The sequence below is a fragment of the Chelonia mydas genome, chromosome 3 (genome assembly GCF_015237465.2).
Source record: "Chelonia mydas isolate rCheMyd1 chromosome 3, rCheMyd1.pri.v2, whole genome shotgun sequence".
NCBI classification, from domain to species: Eukaryota; Metazoa; Chordata; order Testudines; family Cheloniidae; genus Chelonia; species Chelonia mydas.
Window position 1 is genome coordinate 99,366,395 of NC_057851.1, and position 15,602 is coordinate 99,381,996.

At 43.6% G+C, this 15,602-nt stretch overlaps 1 long non-coding RNA gene across 1 annotated transcript in view; it reads left to right on the forward strand.

Moving 5' to 3' along the window:
- The window catches only part of LOC119565787, a 58,202-nt gene extending 45,006 nt beyond the window's left edge, over positions 1-13,196 (forward strand). Inside the window, exon 3 of the long non-coding RNA XR_005224712.2 lies at positions 12,111-13,196. This is a non-coding gene — a long non-coding RNA (uncharacterized LOC119565787). The remainder of the gene's footprint in view (positions 1-12,110) is intronic.
- Positions 13,197-15,602: the final 2,406 nt, after the last annotated feature.

Genomic DNA, 15,602 nt, shown 5'->3' on the forward strand with positions numbered 1-15,602 from the left:
AAACCAATAATAAAATAATAATGCAATATATAGTTATAGCACAATTATCAGACTCGCAGTATAATGTATATTGGGGTAGGTTTATAACAGAGGTCTTCCTAAAGCAGGTGCCTGAGTTGGTGGTCTCAGTCCATTTGCAAATAATGATCAGGGGCTTACCTCACAAAAATTACTGTCTTCAATGGCAGCCTTAGACAAGAAAGTCCAGACTGAATAATAGCAGTAAAGAGAACAAACTCCCCTCTTGAGCTCTAAAGTGATCCTTCCAAGTTAGATTTGAAATATAATGGCATGTGACTGTAGGTGAAACTTGCACTGCTTTTGTACATATTCTGTTGGATTAATAGAGGATGGCAGTTTCTAGGGTTGTCAAGTCAACACCTTTCTTGAACTCTAAATTCTTTTTCAGAACAGTGGAAGGTACTGTGTAGAGAGATTGTTTTAAGATTTTGTTTTTCTTCCCCAGAACATAACATTCAGAAGATTAGATTCTAGGACCTATACATTATTGGTTTTGAGATGGATTTAATTTTTGAAGCTATCCCTTATTTCTGTAATGGACCTACTGGGAAAGTTCAGATATTCAGATAACTGTATATTCCAGTTCTGGCTCATCTCTACTTTTGCTTTTCTGACAACTAAAAGTATATTTTAAGTTAAGAAACCACGATGAAAACCAGTGTTTTCAGAAACACTTAAAATCTCTAAATGTGACGAGACCAGTTTATATAGCAGTGAATGCTGCATTAAGGTATTTGGTGGGTTTGAATCACTACTGAATTACTTCAGTTATATGCTCATGTAACTCTTCTGATTTTAGTTTTGTTTCAAACTGGCATAAAACTGGAGTAAGACAGTGGTGAATCAGGCCCAGTGTTTTGGTTTGTTTGCAGATATGAAATCCTTAGGAGTTACAGGATGAGTCCCTGCTGTGTTTATGAAGAGAAAATAGTTTTCATGCACTATTCAACATAATATTCTTCCATTAAACAAAGGTTGTCTCTGTCACCAGAATCTCTGATATGCTAAGCTTCTAGAGAAGCAGGAAGAGCTGGCTCCAGCGAATTCCCCTTCCTTCTTAAAAAAAATACCTCATTTGTAGTCAAAGATTTATTTTCCCTGACAGACAAGAAACAAAAACAAACAAACAAAAAAAGGCTAACATTGTGCCAAAGGAGGAATGTGAGTAATAGTAATTGCATTATTGGCTCATTAGGTGTCCGTGAACAGAAAGCAATAGAGGCTATAATTTCAAAACAGGATAGCAAGACAGTTGAAAAAACAAGGAAAAAGAAGTACCCAGAAATATGATCTCTTTCTCTCTGGGGAAAATTTAGCAGAGAGCTACTCAGTACAGAGCTTATGGCTCCATGCATCAAAAGGGGTGAATGACTCTTACTAGATTTATCGTCCTGCATTGTTTTCAGGTTATGTGGTTTGACTGTTTCTATAGAAGTCGGCAAGATTCCACCACTCCCTAAAGAAACCAGAAATCAGATGAGCTTTCGCAGGCTCTTTGGTCAGCCATGAAGGTGCTATTCTAGCAATCAGGGAGCATTCCTCCAACACAGCAGAGGGAGACTGCACTTTTGACATCATGTTTGTTTGTTTTTTCCACAGAGGCACTAAGCAACATTATGGAGGCAAAGAAACCCTTTGGCTAAACTCTGACTCTTTCATTTATATTGACAATACAGCTACAACGAAAATGTTAATGCAACTTTGGCCACCCTAGATTTAATCACTTAGGCCCAGATACTCAAAGTATTTAGGCACCTAACTCCCCCTGAAATACCTTTGAGGATCTGGACTCTAGTGTTTGTATGGGGCTTTGTGGAGCCTCGGGCAGACATCCATCACATCTGGTTATCAGCAGGAAAGATCTGGAAGCAAAATCTGAGTTTCTTCTGGGATGGCTGCATGGGGGAAGGCCTCCTCTTTTCTCTAACTCTGAGGTGGCTTTCTTTAATTTGGAGTCCATATAAGTACCCCAGGCTATCATCTGCCCCCACTTCTGCATAGAACTACGGTGGCCTAGATTGCCACCTGTATCACCCTTGCTTTGATTAACCCTTCACTTACAGAATTCACTTACAATAAATACACATCCTTAGGTTCTATAGCCTTCAAAAGCAAACATGTAACATTCACATGATAGGTTTCAGAGTAGCAGCCGTGTTAGTCTGTATTCGCAAAAAGAAAAGGAGTACTTGTGGCACCTTAGAGACTAACCAATTTATTTGAGCATAAGCTTTTGTGAGCTACAGTTCACATCCAATGAAGTGAGCTGTAGCTCACGAAAGCTTATACTCAAATAAATTGGTTAGTCTCTAAGGTGCCACAAGTACTCCTTTTCTATTCACATGATCGTTCACCTTCAGCAGATGTGTTTTTAAAGGAAAGCCCTGAGAGAATCAGCAGAGCAATTCTAACCTCCAACACAGGAAGACTGGGGGGAAAGTACGGTGGATTTTTAAAGCAAACAGCCAACCCTCAAAACTGACTTCAGTGGAGTTAAGCTGATTTACACCAGCTGGCCCTCTGCATAGGGCTGAATTTCACCCTCAGTTTATGTTTCATTGGTATTCTAAGCATAAGAGCCTCTCTGTAGCATTATAATAAATCCTTTTTATTGAAATCTAGGACATTCCAAACTTCTTAAAAGCTCCCACATTTGCTCAAAACTCAAGAAGATTCCAACTAAGAAATATCTAGGACTCTCACCTTTCACTGACTCATTTTTCTGTTAGATGCCAACTGTCAGTCAGACTGACATACAGGACTAGGGAACAAGGTTCCCTACCAGCACACATGAGGAAATAGCCATTGACTCTTTTGTACCATTTCTGTGGATAAATAGAAGACTTCAGTCTTCAGGCTGTCAGTCAGTGACTTTCTGAAACACTCCACAGACAACCTGCAGGCCAAAGTAATGCTTCAGCACTTAGGGGGATTCATATTCAGATCTAAATTCTCACTAACACAGACTGTGAATGTGTTTCAATATAGGGGTTTGGTTCAGCCTGTCACAGAGATAGGAGTCAGCTGCGAAACGCAGATCCAGGTCTGGATTCAGATTCCAAACCCTCCAAAGTTCGGTTGTTTCTGACCTGTCTCTAGTATTTATAGTGTGCGCGTGCACGCACACACACACACACAACTTGTTGCATAATCAAGCACCAAAAGTTAAGACATTCCAGCATTAAGGCTGTTGGTACAATATTAATTCAGCCCTCTAGTGCACATGTATTATGGTGCAGTCTTCAATTACATGCTGACATACCATTTTTTTCCACAGGAGGAAGCCTGCTTCATTCAGTGCATGGGATGGATGGTGTTCACTTAATAAGCAACTATTAAAGATTTCATTTTACCCTCACTGTCCAACGTGTGGTCCCAGGCCTTATCAAATATGCACTCTTCAATCCCTGCACTGATGACAGAATTATTACTGTCCTCTTGGGCTTTTCTATGGGAGGCATGACTATAGCACTTGGGTGCTTTACTACAATTAATAAATTTAATTTTACAACACCCCTATACAGTTGGGAACTGAGGCGCAGAGAGATTAAGGTAAAATGTATCCACTAATTTTTGGTGCCCGATTTGAGATGCCTAGTACCTGATTTTTCACAATCCTTACCATTTATGGCACTTTATCTGCTCAAAGCACAGCTCTTGTGAGTATTCAGGGTCCCAGGTCAGACATCCAGGAAATGATGAACATACAGTTAGTGACCAGGTGTGAAAAGTGTGGCTTAAGTGACTTGCCAAGCACCACTCAGGAACTGTGTGGCAAAGGCAGGGATGGAAGGGACGGTGCTCACTCTTCTGCCTGTTCACCCCAAAGTTTGACCCCTTCTTAGCCATGCCCTGCAACCTGTCCTTATCCCAGTTCTGCCTCTTCCCCATCCTTGGCTCCTCATCCCAGTACTGTTCACAGCTAATCAGTCTCAGACTCTATTCCTCAGGCTTCTCATCCCCATCTTCTTGGCCAGCAAGTTCTAACCTCACCCATCTGGTCTTCCTGTCCCAGTCTCCACACACCCTAATTCCCAGTCCCAGTTTCCCTTGCTCCCTCTACTAGCCCCCAATCCCAGTCTCTTCATTCTAGGCTCCTTGTTGTAATCTACTCCCACCCTCGCCCGCAGCAGGCCCAGATTGTGTGCCCTCTGCATTAAAAAAACCAGGCAGCTTCTTCTTCCACGCTGCCTTGGCCCAGTAGGGAGGTCATTGAAAGCACAGGAGAGAGAGGCTCCTGCTGTTAGTTCAGGTGCCAACAGGGCCAACTCCAGGCACCAGCGTTCCAAGCAGGTGCTTGGGGCGGCAGTTAGAAAGGGGCGGCAGTTCCTCCGCCCGCGACGGCAATTCGGCAGCAGCTTCTCTGTTCTGCCCGGCACGGCGGCAATTCGGCGGCAGCTTCTTCCCTTTGCCGGCTGCGGTTTTTTCACTGCTTGGGGCGGCAAAAACTGTAGAGCCGGCCCTGGGGGCCAAAACCCAGATCTCGCATACCCCACAACATGTTCAGTATGGACAGAATCATCACGGAATTTAACTGCTAAAATCTAAGACGTCTCTCGTGCAATTTTTCAAAGGCTTATAACCTGGCCAAATTTGGGTGGATTTTCATGAGGATAGCAGAAGGCACATCCCTGACATAGAGGCCATGCCCTTGCCAAATTTCAGGTCCATGCTCCAAAGCTTGGAGTAGAGCTTTTCAACATGGCCGAAAGAATGTATTTTTTTGTAGCCACTCTTAGAAGAGACTGGATGGTTTTGGCTGAAATTATATATATCAGCTCGAAGCAGACATCCAGCATGGAAAATTTCAGCCCAAATGGTTAAAGTTTGGCAAAGCTATAAGCAGCTGAAATGGGAAATGTCAGGCAACTTTAATAATAGGCAGGGCTACCAGCATCTTCTATAATAAATATTCATTCGTCATTCATTATTTTATACAGAATCATAGAATATCAGGGTTGGAAGGGACCTCAGGAGGTCATCCAGTCCAACCCCCTGCTCAAAGCAGGACCAATCCCCAATCAAATCATCCCAGCCAAGGCTTTGTCAAGCCTGACCTTAAAAACCTCCAAGGAAGGAGATTCCACCACCTCCCTAGGCAACGCATTCCAGTGTTTCACCACCCTCCTAGTGAAAAAGTTTTTCCTAATATCCAATCTAAACCTCCCCCACTGCAACTTGAGACCATTACTCCTTGTCCTGTCCTCTTCTACCACTGAGAATAGTCTAGAACCATCCTCTCTGGAACCACCTCTCAGGTAGTTGAAAGCAGCTATCAAATCCCCCCTCAGTCTTCTCTTCTGCAGACTAAACAACCCCAGTTCCCTCAGCCTCTCCTCATAAGTCATGTGTTCCAGACCCCTAATCATTTTTGTTGCCCTTCGCTGGACTCTCTCCAATTTATCCACGTCCTTCTTGTAGTGTGGGGCCCAAAACTGGACACAGTACTCCAGATGAGGCCTCACCAATGTCAAATAGAGGGGAACGATCACGTCCCTCGATCTGCTCGCTATGCCCCTACTTATACATCCCAAAATGCCATTGGCCTTCTTGGCAACAAGGGCACACTGCTGACTCATATCCAGCTTCTCGTCCACTGTAACCCCTAGGTCCTTTTCCGCAGAACTGCTGCCTAGCCATTCGGTCCCTAGTCTGTAGCTGTGCATTGGGTTCTTCCGTCCTAAGTGCAGGACCCTGCACTTATCCTTATTGAACCGCATCAGGTTTCTTTTGGCCCAATCCTCCAATTTGTCTAGGTCCCTCTGAATCCTATCCCTGCCCTCCAGGGTATCTACCACTCCTCCCAGTTTAGTATCATCCGCAAATTTGCTGAGAGTGCAATCCACACCATCCTCCAGATCATTTATGAAGATATTGAACAAAACCGGCCCCAGGACCGACCCCTGGGGCACTCCACTTGACACCGGCTGCCAACTAGACATGGAGCCATTGATCACTACCCGTTGAGCCCGACAATCTAGCCAACTTTCTACCCACCTTATAGTGCATTCATCCAGCCCATACTTCCTTAACTTGCTGACAAGAATACTGTGGGAGACCGTGTCAAAAGCTTTGCTAAAGTCAAGAAACAATACATCCACTGCTTTCCCTTCATCCACAGAACCAGTAATCTCATCATAAAAGGCGATTAGATTAGTCAGGCATGACCTTCCCTTGGTGAATCCATGCTGACTGTTCCTGATCACTTTCCTCTCATGTAAGTGCTTCAGGATTGATTCTTTGAGGACCTGCTCCATGACTTCTAAACTTAATCCATAGACACTCAGGTTTTTCTGCAGTTTCGTACCGGAGCTCTGAGCAGTCATACTGCTCCCTTACAAACAGTGCTACTCCACCAACTTTTCTGCCCTGCCTGTCCTTCCTGAACAGTTTATAACCATCCATGACAGTACTCCAGTCATGTGAGTTATCCCACCAAGTCTCTGTTATTCCAATCACGTCATAATTCCTTGACATCACCAGGACCTCCAATTCACCCTGCTTGTTTCCAAGGCTTTGTGCATTTGTATATAAGCACTTGAGATAACCTGCTGATCGCCCCTCCTTCTCAGTATGAGGCAGGAGCCCGTCCCTCACAGACGTTCCTGCCTGTGTTTCCTCCCGGTATCCCGCTTTCCCACTTACCTCAGGGCTTTGGTCTCCTTCCCCCGGTGAACCTAGATTAAAGCCCTCCTCACTAGGTTAGCCAGCCTGCTCGCAAAGATGCTCTTCCCTCTCTTCGTAAGATGGAGCCCGTCTCTGCCCAGCACTGCTCCTTCATGGAACACCATCCCATGGTCAAAGAATCCAAAGCCTTCTCTCCGACACCACCTGTGTAGCCATTCGTTGACTTCCACGATCCGACGGTCCCTGCCCCGTCCTTTTCCTTCCACGGGGAGGATGGACGAGAACACCACTTGCGCCTCAAACTCCTTTATCCTTCTTCCCAGAGCCACGTAGTCCGCAGTGATCCGCTCAAGGTCATTCTTGGCAGTATCATTGGTGCCCACGTGGAGAAGAAGGAAGGGGTAGCGATCCGAGGGCTTGATGAGTCTCGGCAGTCTCTCCGTCACATCACGAATCTTAGCCCCTGGCAAGCAGCAGACTTCTCAGTTTTCCCGGTCAGGGCGGCAGATAGATGACTCAGTCCCCCGGAGGAGAGAGTCCCTGATCACCACCACCCGCCTCCTTCTCTTGCGAGTGGTGGTCGTGGAACCCCCCATCTCAGGACAGTGCATCTCATGCCTTCCAACCAGCGGAGTCTCCTTCTGCTCCCTTCCCTCAGACGTATCATCTGGTCCACTCTCTGCATTAGTACCTGTGGAGAGAACATGAAAGCGGTTAGTTACCTGTGTCTGCGTTGCTGAAACCCGGACATCCCCCCTTCTTCTTCTGGAGGTCACATGTTGCCAAGCCTCTTCACTGGCCTCTTGGCTCCGCTGTGCAACCTGCTCTAAATTTTTAGAGCTTTGTGCCCGTAGAAGCATATCCTGACTTTTGTCCAGAAAATCCTCAGTTTCTCGTACGCATCGCAGGGTTGTTATCTGTTGCTCCAAACCTTCAATCTTCTCTTCCAATATGGAGACCAGCTTGCACTTTGTACAGACAAAGTCGCTTCTGTCCTGTGGAAGAAAGACAAACATGGCACATCCAGTGCAGGTCACAATAGCTGAACCCCCCCCCCCTTCCATATCACCTTCCTACTATGAGCTTCCTCAGAGAAGTTGGCAAGATGTAAGCCTCACTGGGCTCACTCCAGGAGAACTCCCAGGCAAACTCCTGCTGTGTGCTGCTCTGCTGTCCCCCGTTGCTCAGCTGGTATGCAATTATAAACCACCCCCACCTCCCCCACTTTTCAAACTCAGTCTTTTTACTACAGTAATGATATCGTGGAGCATATAACGAGAACTTTCCAGTCCTTTTACCTTGGTAGAAGCCCATCAGGCTCAGACAGATCTACAAGAAAATTTCTTAGGAGAGCTGAGGATATGCAGGCCCCTCAAGATTACTTCATGCACTGACGGATTAAGCATTAATAATTTATTTACTTCATTTATTTATTTGTAATGTAGTAGCACCCAGGAGCCCCAGGCATCAATGCCCCACTGTGCGTTGATCTGTATATCCAAATTTTGGCTGGAAGGAGTCCAAGGCCCAAAAGAGTTTAGACCTACAGCTCCATTCATGTGTATTGAAAGGGCACAACTGGAGAAAAGTTGGTCCAGATAGTGGGGATTTAGATAGGAATGTGATCTTATAATGGAAGTATCGGGCAACCTCAATAGCAGTGCTACCAGCCCCACCTATAATATATACAAATCCAACTCCAAAGGGTTAAGAGCTTGATTTTTTTCAGCAGTGCTAAACATCTTCAGCTCTCATTTGATTTCATTTCAAGTTGTGAGTGCATAGACTTCTGAAAAATCAGGTCCTAAGACTGCTGCCCTCCCTGCTTTGCTGATGCTGTGGATACAGACCTCAGCTATGAATAGTTAGCACTGTTATACTTGCAGACTTCAGCCAGGAATGCTACATGTGAGGACAAGGGGAACGGGAACAGAAAGTCCTTAACAGGTACTAAAACTTAATGAGCTTCCAGTGCATTTGGCAAGTTGGTAAATACAAAGTCAGACCAATGAACAAATAGCTGTAGAAAGTTTCCAAAGCAGAAAGTTTATAAGACAATTATTTACATTGTCTGGATGGCTTTAATTACAGGACAATTCAGACTGGCTGCTTAAGCATTCCCAGGGGGTAAATTAATCAGTCACCCTGCCAACTTGCATATTTTCCATTGCTGCACTGAGGCAAATCAGCTGTGGCTATCATGAGACTGACATGACAAGCTCCATCTTTTGTCAATTGTAGAGACTGCCAGTTATGTCTTTAATTTCATCCTGACCATCTCTCGTAAACTAATGAACGTTCCATTCCATTCCTAGGCACAATAGTGAATAAAACTCTTTCCAGATTACAGGGATATCCTCCTCATTCCATGTTGTAAGAGAGCTACAGTAGAGATACCAAAGGGAGACTGTAATCACCAGTATTTATGAAACCTGCAATTATATTACCTGTGTACCAAATCAATGGAATCCAGAGTCCGCTTTCTCAGCCTACTCTTAATATAATAATTACTTATTACACTTGGTTGTATTTTTTCCATGTTGTAATTAAACTGTACTATCTAGTTGTTAACTGATTTACAATGGGACAGATTCATCCTCAGTGTAAATCCACTGAAGTCAGTAGGGTTACACCAGGGATAAATGTGGCCTAGACCATTTTAAATCACTCTCTCTTTTTAGTTTTTCAGCATGATGGTCAGCTAGTATAACTCAACATGGCTCCTTTGGCTTCAGCCAATGAACATAGATTTCAGTGGAGCCATAGAGAATTAAACCAGTTGAAAATCTGGCCCTTTTTATATAACTATCACAAACCCTTGTATGACTAGTCAAATTAATAAATAAATGTATTAAATAATAATCTCCGGTTCTGAACACTTCTCAGAATGGAGCACAGTTAGCCTCACACTGGCACCAGCACCTGCTGCAGTTGCGATGCAGCAACACAGAATGCTGTCCTAGGGAGAGAGACTGCCAACCAGAGGGCAGCTTGAGTTGGGGGTGTGGGCTCTGAATCCACCCGAAGGGGCAGTTGGAAAAAGCTGTTAGACAAGAAGAGGCTAGATGCTGAGCTAGTGGATAAACTAGAGCTTTGGTATGTGGTGAGGGGATAAGCTAGAAGAAGAACAGGAGAATAAAAGTAGGGGACTGGGAAGTGAGAAGGAGGAAAGAAGGAAAATTGGAAAGGAGAAGCAGAAAAAAAGAACAGGCATCGGTATATGAGCAGGCACTCCAAGAAGGAAAATAGCGGGAAATTAAATCTACAGGCATACCGGAGAGAGAGCAAGGGAAAAGAAAACTGAAAGGAAATAGGTGAAAAAGGGAATTGTTCAAAAAGTGGTGTGAGATGAAAACAGATCCCGAAAACAGTAACGGAGATGTCCACCCACAAAGGACCTACAGTGTGTGAACAGAGAGAATGACTCTTTGAAATCTATTGCTGGAATACAGTTCAAAGGTGCCTAATGGACAAGTGAGGGCTCAGTAGGTGAAGAAACCCCACTTGTGGATAAACTCAGTGCAAAGAGGTACAGTCACAAGAACACCCAATCTAAGGAGCACTTCAAGCCAAAGAGAAGTAAAGAACAGGACAGCAAGAGTGGAGCTGGATTTACAGCCAAAGAGACAAAAAATTGATTCTTCTCTGAAGCAATACAGTATATTGTAGAGTAATCTCTTTTGTTCTTGTTAATAACACTGCATTTGATAGTAAATGCACAGCATGAACAAGCTCACAAATGTTAATGAGTTGGTAACCTATAGTTTATTATTATAAGTAGTAAGTCTTTGGTAATGTTCTATTTATGCTCCTGGTACAATTTTGGGGTTTCCCTTCTAAAGTTCTAAACAATTAAAAGTATCCCTTTTGTCTTGGTTTGCCTCTGCCTCTCCTTACAGTTACCATAGCCTAGCCTAGCTGGGTCACCACCGGCCTAAAATATAATTTTTTTTAGAGTGGGTTTACAACAAGCTGCATTTTAAAACTGCTTAAAATAATTTCTAAAGTAGAAAGAAAAACTGATGGAAAATGTGAATAAAGCTAATCCCCATTGTAGTGAGCAGTGAGTGCTTTAGCTAAGAAAAGGTGATAGTGGTGCATAAACCACAGTAAACTGAAAATGTGATAGACATTTTAGAAAGCAAATTACATTCTTTCAAAAGGTCTACAAGTTAGTACTTTAGCAAAATGAAAGATTAAATTATTATTTGCCTTATTCAAGTGCCATCTAGTCTAGCTAGATAATTCAACCCATATCTATGTATACTTGTGTTATGAACTGAAATACCAGCTAATTATCAGACAAACTAGATTTTTTTTTCTAGTTTTAGGTTAAGGTTGCTATTTAACATTGAAGTTGAAATATATGTGTGCTGAGAAATAAGAAAACAGTAAGCATTTAAAAGTGTGCAAAGGAACAGTTAAGGAAAGGCAGATACATTGTCAAATATCCTTATGGTAATTACAATATCCTAAAATCATGGACATGTACAATATTGCATGAAAAGTTTGTGTATGTTAATTTTCTTTTATTTTAAAACCTAAAATTTGAAAATGTGGGCTTCCTTCTCTGATCAGCTCTTTTTCTTTGTGTGGAATTTAGGTAAACTTGAGATCAGTGGGTTCCATCTCTTCTCATCTAGGGCAGATTATATGCTTTGTGCTGTGCAGATCAGACTACATAATCATAATGGTCCCTTCTGGCCTTAAAAATCTATGAATCTCTCTTAGCTGAGTTCTGTAGTGGAGCTTTCAGACAGAAAGAGACACAGGGCCAGATTCTCTGTGGCAGATGAGCTCCACAAAGATCTCTACCAAAAAGAGGAAGAAGGGGTCATCAGGCAGCTGGTTACAGCTCCCTGATCCTGATGGTCAGTAGCCAGCTGTGGCAAGTTACAGAAATTCAGGGGCTGCTCTTATCACTCATACCACTAGCACAGAGTCTATAGTGGACCCTTGGCCAGCAGAGGCTAGTTACAGTAGAACTGTGCTCTGCCAAACCCCTTACATGCTTTGTTCCTCTCCTGGCATATTATTTACTCCAGAGAAAGGGGTGGAAGGAGCCACCACTGCCAGCTTTGTGCACCACAGGCTGCTGGCCACTTATGACCCCATTCTGGTTCCAGTGTATTATCTTGAGTGACACAAAGAGGCCAGATCTCTGCTGCTTGATACATCACATACTACTAATGAATGAGTTACAATCAAGTACAAAAATTTAATCAGCATATTTAAATCAGGACAATAACATACCATGATCAGCAGTGGCCAACAGATGTATACACTTTCAGTGGTTAACATGAAGATAAATTACATTGACGGCCTATTTTGGGAGTCATAACCTAATCTGTACCATGCTATAGAGAGAAGCTCATAGGTCCTGTACTCACGGCAGTGGTTCTCTGATTCCCACAGTGTAATATTTAGATGGACGCTGTAACTATTAATTTCATTTTTCCTAGATACTTATAAAGTGTGGCCCCACCCATTTATGGCTTTCTATGGCAGTGGAGCTGGTGTGCAGAAAGGCTGAAGATATAGGAAAAGTCACGGAAGAGATTCTTCAACTGTCATGCACTGTGAAAGTGAGCTCCTGAAGCCTACCTCCACATCAGGGTGGAGGGACAGGGAAGAGACAGGGAGGGTGTGCAAGCATGTTCAGTTTCTCTACAATGCAGATACCCTGCCAACCTACACACTCAGATGCAGGGTGCTTGGCAGCCACAATGGAGGGAACTGAAATTACAGAAAATATTTAGTGTGCTAAAGAAACATTGAATTTCTACCATTCTTTTTCTTTTGCCCTTCAATTCATATTTTTGTACCACCTACAGACAGAGCCCTGGCAGTAAAATTATCCATTTACCTCTTCCTTGGGTTTAAAACCTATGTATGCAGTAGCTATTCTTAGCCAATACATCATCTGCCAAGTGTAACCTATTTTTAAATTCACAAACTACCCACAATCAGACTTTTACATTGGCATAAATATTCATTGTTTCTAATGGTTTGAACATTTTATGCAAACGCATTTCTATGGGTTGTTCACAAGCCAGTCATTGCTATTATTCATGGTGCGTGGTTGCCCTCTCCCCAAGTCACATGTTATTGTTTCTGCTGCCTGATTAGATGTCTGAAATTGTACAAACAGGATTAGCGCTCTTCGGGTTAAATAGCACATACCTGTATTTCCCCCTGAGTCCCCTTCTTCACATATGAATATGGCTATTTGTGTGAAGATTGTACTTAGACTGTAAGCTCTTGGGGCAGGGATCATCTTTTAGTTCTGTGTTTGTACAGCACCTAACACAGTAGAGTTCTGATCCTGACAGGGACTTTTAGATGCAACTGCAATACAAATAAACAAAATAAATAATAATAATATGAATATGAAAAAAATAAAATAAATGCAAATAAAAGCCTACTCACAGAAGTGTTCGTGAAGAAGTGGAAAAACAAGGGGTAAATAACATTATGGAACTGAAAAGCAAACAAGTATTCACAAAAAATATTTGTCAAGGTTTGAGCAATTCATCCAGCTCTAGCACTCAGCAAGACTTAGCCCCGGTCTACATTACAAACTTATGGCAGTATAACTACGTTGCTCAGGGGGGTGGAAATGGGTTGAACTGGTTTGGAGAAAAAAAATCCATATCATGAATGTAAATTTCTTGTACATAAGCAGGTATGTAATAGAGATTATACACAGGTATAAAATACACTGTTTAACCACTTATTTAATTAAGGAGGCAAAAAAAAAATCCCCACTTTTTGCCAGCTGTGAATGCTGCCAGTACAATCTATGTTGTTGATTTCCCTCTTTTAAATATCAGAATCCTCATTCCACAGTAGCAGCCACTGCTTTCTGATGCCTTTTCATGTAGCCATTCATGGAACACTTCAATCTTCAATCCCAAAAGGAAACACAACACACTAGGCCCTGGTCTACACTAGGACTTTAGGTCGAATTTAGCAGCGTTAAATCGATGTAAACCTGCACCCGTCCACACGATGAAGCCCTTTATTTTGACTTAAAGGGCTCTTAAAATCGATTTCCTTACTCCACCCCTGACAAGTGGATTAGCACTTAAATCGGCCTTGCCGGCTCAAATTTGGGGTACTGTGGACACAATTCGATGGTATTGGCCTCCGGGAGCTATCCCAGAGTGCTCCATTGTGACTGCTCTGGACAGCATTCTCAACTCAGATGCACGATTGTTTGCCGTTGCTCTGACGGAGGGAGGGGCGACTAACGACACGGCTTACAGGGTTGGCTTACAGGGAGTTAAAATCAACAAAGGGGGTGACTTTACATCAAGGAGTATTTCAGGCAGGACTTCACGGAGAGTTCCAATAAGAAATGGTGCACCTAAGTTATTGTTCTTATTGGAACAAGGAGGTTAGTCTGGCCTCTGATTGATACATGGCTAGATTTACCTCGCTGCACCTTCTCTGTGAGTGACTACAGTGTGACCTAGAGGAATGAGTCCCTTAGACGGGGGGCGGGGGGAGGAGGTTTGCAAATGAGTACAAAACAAATCTGGTCTATTTCTTGTTTTGATCCACTCCATCTATCTTTTACATCTTTGGCTGGCAGCAGACGATGCAGAAGGACTGCATGCCATCCACATCTCATAGCTGCTCGGCAGAAGATGGTACAATAGGACTGCTAGCCATCCTCATCTCTTGCCTGCCGGCAGAAGATGATGCAATAGGACTGCTAGCAATCCGTATCACCTGCCTGCTCACCATAAGATGGTTCAATAGGACTGATTGCAGGACTAAAGAGAATGACCTGATCAAGTCACTCCAAATTTAGTCCCTGCGCCCATGTCTGCCCAGGCGCTCCTGATCGATCTCACACAGGCGACCAGGAGCACCTCAGACATGACGATGACGGCTACCAGTCCTATTGCACCGTCTGCTGCCACAAGGCAATGGGTTGCTGCTGCTGTGTAGCAATGCAGTACCGCGTCTGCCAGCACCCAGGAGACATACGGTGACAGTGAGCTGAGCGGGCTCCATGCTTGCCGTGGTATGGCGTCTGCACAGGTAACTCAGGGAAAAAGGGGCGAAACAATTGTCTGCTGCTGCTTTCACGGAGGGAGGGAGGGAACGGGGGCCTGACGATATGTACCCAGAACCACCCGCGACAATGTTTTAGCCCCATCAGGCATTGGGATCTCAACCCAGAATTCCAATGGGCAGCGGAGACTGCGGGAACTGTGGGATAGCTACCCACAGTGCAACACTCCAGAAGTCGACTCTAGCCTCAGTACTGTGGAAGCACTCCGCCGAGTTAATGCACTTAATGCACTTAGAGCATTTTCTGTGGGGGGACACACACTCGAATATATAAAACCGATTTCTAAAAAAACGACTTCTATAAATTCGACCTAATTTCGTAGTGTGGACATACCCTAGGACACAAGCACCAGCTAACTGCAGGTGAGAAAGTGGGAGTGGGTTCGGGGAGAAGAGAATCTTGAAGTGGTCTTAATTTAGAATCAATCAGGCTTAAAAACCCAGGAAATAGGTTTTCAATTTGCCTTCTCAAGCAAGGGACAATGAAGGTATGAAGTTTTTACAACAGAATTGAGAAAAGACTCCCTCCCTTTTTCCTTACCCTATGTCCAACTGGCAGAACACATCTGCAGCAGGAGAAAGCTTTCAATGCCCTCTGTGTGATATAGGTAGTATATCCATTTCTAAAATTGCTACTGCCATGACCTGCTATTTGCCAATGTTTATAAATGGAAGTCATTTTAGTATCAGGATCCCAAAAATAAAGGGAAAACCCAGCCACCTAGTTCACTGTCTCTTTAATGCACTGGGCTGCTCTCTGTTCTGGTCAGTTTACAAAGATAAAGACTAAGACTTTCCTTAGCCTGATGCACCAGGTAAAGCTCATTGCCAAATATAGGTAGGCTCATTGCAGTGGAGGGATAATCAAA